The following is a 5,876-nucleotide window of genomic DNA, read 5'->3' as shown; positions in this document are numbered from 1 at the left end:
ATGCCTGTAATCATAACTACTCAGGAGGCTGAGGCAGGAGAATCACTTGAACCCCATAGGCGAAGGTTGCAGTGAGCAAGATCACGCCATTGCACTTCACCCTTAGCCACAAGAGCAAAACTCCTACCAAAAAAAAAAAAAAAAAAAAAACCACAACAACAAAAATAAGTAAATTAAAATTAAAAAATAAAAAACAACTACTGAGGCTGAGCGTGGTGGCTCACGCCTGTAATCGCAGCACTTTGGGAGGCTGAGGCGGGTGGATCACAAGGTCATGAGTTCAAGACAAGCCCGGCCTAGATGGTGAAAACTGTCTCTACTAAAAATACAAAAATCAGACAGGTGTGGTTGCAGGCACCTATAATACCAGCTGCTCGGGAGGCTGAGGCAAAGAATTCCTTGAACCCGGGAGGCAGAGGTTGCAGTGAGTCAAGAACGCTCCACTGCACTCCAGCCTGCGTGACAGAGAAAGACTCCATCTCAAAAATTAAAAAAAAAAAAAAAAAAAACTAAAGTAATGAAATGAAGAGGAACTAGAAAAAAGGAAACCAATTACAAAAAGAACAAAAGCACTTTTAATATTCCTTTTATCACATTCCATATAGTAACAGAGACTCAGTCACTTCTTACCCTACTTCACTCCGCCACTCCCCATGCCAGCCATGAAAAGGGAAGAGGGTGATCCACAACTAATAAGTCAAGTCACTGTACTCTGGCTGAAGAGGGGTTGCAGAGGGGAGCTAGCCTCTGACGCCATAATTGTAAAATGCATCACACTTAAGACACAGGAGTTTTGCAACTCTCATTCTCATCTGTATAATTTAAACAAATTTTAAATTTGTTACCTTATAAACAGAGAAAGCAACATGTCATCACATCCAATCAACTCACCGCTCATCTGCACTCAGGGTCCCCCTTCGTCTTCATTACTGCTTCCCTCCATCATTCTATATATAGCCCCTTCTCACTTTCTCTCTCCATCTGTTTCTTTTCTGCATTTCCCCCTGGGCTTCTGCTCGTTTTATACCCCGCTCCTGTTTTGCTCCATTCTTTTTTGGTTTTTTTGAGATGGAGTTTCACTCTTATTGCCCATGCTAAAGTACAATGGTGCGATCTCAGCTCACGACAACCTCTGCCTCCTGGGTTCAAGTGATTCTCCTGCCTTGGCCTCCTAATCCAAAATTAGCAGGGCATGGTGGCACATGCCTGTAATCCCAGCTACTCTGGGGGAGTATCACAGGAGAATCGCTTGAACCCTAAAGGCAGAGATACTCATTAGCCAAGATTGTACCATTGTACTCCAGCCTGGGCAACAGGAGCGAAACTCCATCTCAAAAAACTAATAATAATAATAATAATAATAATAATAATTAATATGTAGGCCAGGCGCAGTGGCTCATCCCTGTAATCCCAGTACTTTGCAAGGCCAAGACAGGAGGAACCTCTGAGCCCAAGATTTCGAGACCACCCTGGGAAACATACTGAAACCCTGTTTCTACAAAAAAATAAACGAACAAAAAAAACCGACTAGCTGGGCTTGGTGTCTCACAACTGTGGTCTCAGCTACTCGGGAGACTGAGGGAGGAGAGTCACTTGAGCCTAGGAGGTCAAGGCTGCAGTTAGAGTAGATAACACATTGTACTCCACCCTGGGTGATAGAGCCAGACCCTGTCTCAAAATATTAATTAATTAATTAAAAGTACTATGTAATAACAGAAAGCGATTTTTTTTTCCAAACCACTGCCCCACTTCCTACCCCACCATGGGAAAAGGGAAAAGAGTGACTCACAATTGAATGTCACTGCCCTCGGGCTGAATAGGGATTCCAAGTGGAAGCTAACCTCTGATGCCAATATTTATAGAATGTACATGGCTCACAGATAGGATATTTAAAATTCTCAAACTCATCTGTATAATTTAAACAAGTTATTAGATTATATACACAGAAGTCAACATGTCACAACTAATCATATCCAATGAACTCACACACTCATCTGTACCCAAAGTCCCCCACCCTTTTTTCTTTTGAGACAGGGTCTTGCTCTTTTGACCAGGCTGGAGTACAGTGGCATGATCTCTGCTCACAGCAGCCTGGAGCTCCTGGGCTCAAGTGATCCTCCAGCCTCCGCCTACAGAGTAGCTGAAATTACAGCTGAACACTATCATGCCCGGTTAATTTTTTTCTTTCGAAAGAGATGGGGTGTCTCACTATTTTGCCCAGGCTGGTCTTGAACTCCTGGACTCAAGCAATCCCTCTGCCTCCGTCTCCTAAAATGCTGGGATTACAGGCATGAGCCACTGTGCCTAGCCCCCCTTTCTTCATTACCGCACTTCCCTCCCTAATTCTGTACATATCTCTCATTCTCCCCTTCTCTCTCAAGCTCGTTTTCTTTTCTTTTTCCCTGGGCTTGTGCTCCTCATTTTGTACCCCTCTCCTCTTCTGCTATTTATCCCCTTCTTCCCTCTATTACTTCTCCTCCACCTCTTCTGCTCCATCCTCACAACTTATTTAACTTCTTCTTTTTTTTTTTTTGAGACTTAGTTACACTCTTGTTGCCCAGACTGGAGTGCAATGGTGCGATCTCGGCTCACCGCAACCTTCGCCTCCCAAGTTCAAGCGATTCTCTGGCCTCAGCCTCCCTAATAGCTGACATTACAGGCATATGCAACCGCGCCCAGCTAGTTTTGTATTTTTAGTAGGGATGGGGTTTCTCCATGTTGGTCAGGCTGGTCTCGAACTCAGGATCTCAGATGATCCGCTCGCCTCAGCCTCCCAAACTGCTGGGATTACAGGCATGAGCCAAAGCGCCCGGTCCTTATTTAACCTCTTATTGCTCCTTCTCCCCAATCTTTCCATCGTCCTCAATCTCTATATATTACCGCCTCTTATCTCTGCGTCTCCTCTGCTCTCCCTGTTACATTCTCTCTTCCCTGTTACACCCCCCTGTCCCCACTTTCTAGCACCCCAGATCCCCAGGTGTCCTCCCTGCTGTGGTTCTCCCTCTGTTCTCCTTGCCACCAGCACCACTCTGCGGGTTTGGGGTAAGACACCTGCATCGCGGAGAAGCGCATTTTCCGGGGGGTGGAGCTGGGCAGGCGAGAATACCCGGTGTCACAGGACAAGCCGCTGGGACCTACCCTACACTGGTTCAGGGGAAGCGGTGACTGCAGAGGGAAGACTTGGGGAGCAGCAGGGCGCACCACGAGGAGGGATGTAGGGGGCGACGGCGCCTTAAGACAAGGGCGGCACCTGCAGGATCCCAGGACCAGGCAGAAGACGCAGCCTCCCCAGGACGGGGGCCGCGGCGCTCCGCTCCAGGGGCCGAAGGGGGAGAGGCTGGGAGGCGCCCAGGGCGGGAATCCACCTCGCGGGTGGGGACTTTAAAAAGCATGGAGTGGGAGGAGTCAGAACAAGGTTTTGACCAGGAAAACTAAGTGATAGGAAGTGTATACATTGCCCTATAGCAGAAAGTCCGGGGATGGGACCAACCTCCGGACGACTTCAAACCCAAAAGCAAGCAACTCCCGGACTCTTACGGGGACATCTCAGTTTGCTCTGGGTGAAGGAAGACAGGCGAGAATTTCCAGGTCCATGGGGACCCCACGTCCCAGGGACAGACGCACAGGAGACCTGGGAAGCGCAGACTTAATACAACACAGAGCGAAACGTATGCGCCGCAGTACGACCTTCACTCCATGTGATCCGCATCGGGGTTTGCGCCCCGGGACAGAAGCCAAGCCTGGGCCGGGCCCGCGAACAGTTTGGCGGGGCCTGGGCGGGGTAGAGGCGGGGCACGAGACGGAGAGACCTTGCCCTTTAGAACCGGCAGAGGGCGGGGCCGGGGCGGGACCTGTGCATCTCTCCGCCTAGCACCCAGCGCCTCAGTTTTTTGGGTTTTTGGAGGTGAGAACGGCCAGGAAGGCTGAGGCATGATTCAGAAGCCCTGGAATTATCTGGAACGCGCATGCAAACTAAAATGTGAAATGCAAAGCCCTGCCTGGGCGGAATATACGATTTCATGCTGACGGCCCACAGAACAGAAATCCTCCCCCTTTCTATTCTCCATTCATTCAGGAGGGAGAGTCCACCCCGTGCTCAGCTTCAGAGACTTCCCTAGGGCCTCCCCTTGGGATGCCGGACCGAGTGCTCAGGCCAGGGAGGAATGAGGTCACCACCTGCTGCCTAAACACAGCAGGGATGCTGGCAAGGGGCGGAAGCCTGAGGTCCCAGCTACTCAGGAAGCAGTGGCGGGAGAATCGCTGAACCTGGGGGTCCAGGCCAGCCTGGGCGACAAGGTAACACCTCCTCCCGCAGGGCTCCCTTCCTCGTCTCTCTCGCGCGCGCTTTTTCTTTTCTTTCGTTTTTATTTATTTTTATTTTTTGAGACAGAGTCTTGCTCTGTCGCCCAGGCTGGAGTGCAGTGGTAGGATTTTGGCTCACTGCAAGCTCCACCTCCCGGGTTCACGCAATTCTCCTGCCTCAGCCTTTCAAGTAACTGGGACTACAGGCGCCCAGCACGACGCTCGGCTAATTTTTTGTATTTTTAGTAGAGACGGGGTTTCACCATGTTAGCCAGGATGGTCTCGATCTTCTGACCTTGTGATCCGCCCGCCTCAGCCTCCCAAACTGCTAGGATTACAGATGTGATCCACCGCGCCCGGCCTTTTTTTTTTTTTTAACCGTTTTTAAATAAAATTTTTCATGGTGTGACATAGAGATCCAATAATATTTTCCATATAGATACCCATTTAGTTGTCCCAGCACATTTGTGAAAGAGATCTATTACTTTCTCTTTTTTTACTTTTATCTTTCCTTTTATTTTTGAGACAGAGTATTTCTCTGTGGCCCATGCTGGGGTGCGGTTGCCAGATCGTGGCTCACTGCAGCCTCCGCCTCCTGGGTTGAAGCTATTCTTCTGCCTCAGCCTTTCGAGTAGCTGGTATTACAAGCGCACATGACCATGACCAGCTAATTTTCGTATTTTTGGTAGAGACGGGGTTTCACCATGTTGGCCAGGCTGGTCTGGAACTCCTGACTTCAAGTGATCTGCCTGCCTCGGCCACCCAAATTGCTGGGATTACACTCGTGAGTCACCATGCCTGGCCCAGGAAATATTCTTTACTTCACTTTTTAAATGTGAGAAAATATAATTGAAAAACAAAGAGTCTTCCCCCAAATGAGAAATCATCTCCACGACGATAATAGAGAAAGAAAGAAAGAAAAACTATTTCGTTAATAAATAAGCTTTAGACCAGACTGTGATGGGAAATAGAGGCAAACAGCTAAGAGGTTGAAAAGAGAGAAAGAAACTTCACTGTTCTATACAACCCATTAAGTACATGTTTTCAAGATAAACACTAATCAGTCCTCAGGGAAGAGGACTTGACAAGCCCTTGGTCACACATAGTTCATCCTGGCTCTACTTGGTAATGGAGGTGACCATCTCTGTCAGCTAATTAGCTTCACCCCGAGGGAGGGGGAGAAACCCTAACACTAACCCTAATACAAAAATTAGCTGGGCGTGGTGGCAGGTGCCTGTAATGTCTCTCTATTTTTAGTAGAGACAGGGTTTCACCAGGCTGGCCAAGCTGGTTTTGAAATCCTGACCTCAAGTGATCCAGAAGCCTCGGCCTCTCAAAGTGTTGGGATTACAGGCTTGAAGCACGACAGTCAGCCAGGAAAATTCCTAGAAGTTGCGCCTGCATTCCACTAGACTCTTGTTGCATGACCACATTCCTCTCAAGGCTCAGAATTATTTAAATGTCCATAGCTTTAAATTGGAATCATTTCATGTTTGAATTACTTAATTTCCTACTGAGACACAGGTACTATCTATCTTGTTGTTTGCCTTTTTTTTTTTTTTTTTTTTTTTTTG

The sequence above is a fragment of the Hylobates moloch genome, unplaced genomic scaffold (assembly GCF_009828535.3).
Source record: "Hylobates moloch isolate HMO894 unplaced genomic scaffold, HMol_V3 SCAFFOLD_359, whole genome shotgun sequence".
NCBI classification, from domain to species: domain Eukaryota; kingdom Metazoa; phylum Chordata; class Mammalia; order Primates; family Hylobatidae; genus Hylobates; species Hylobates moloch.
Note: the sequence above shows the minus strand (reverse complement) of the source record.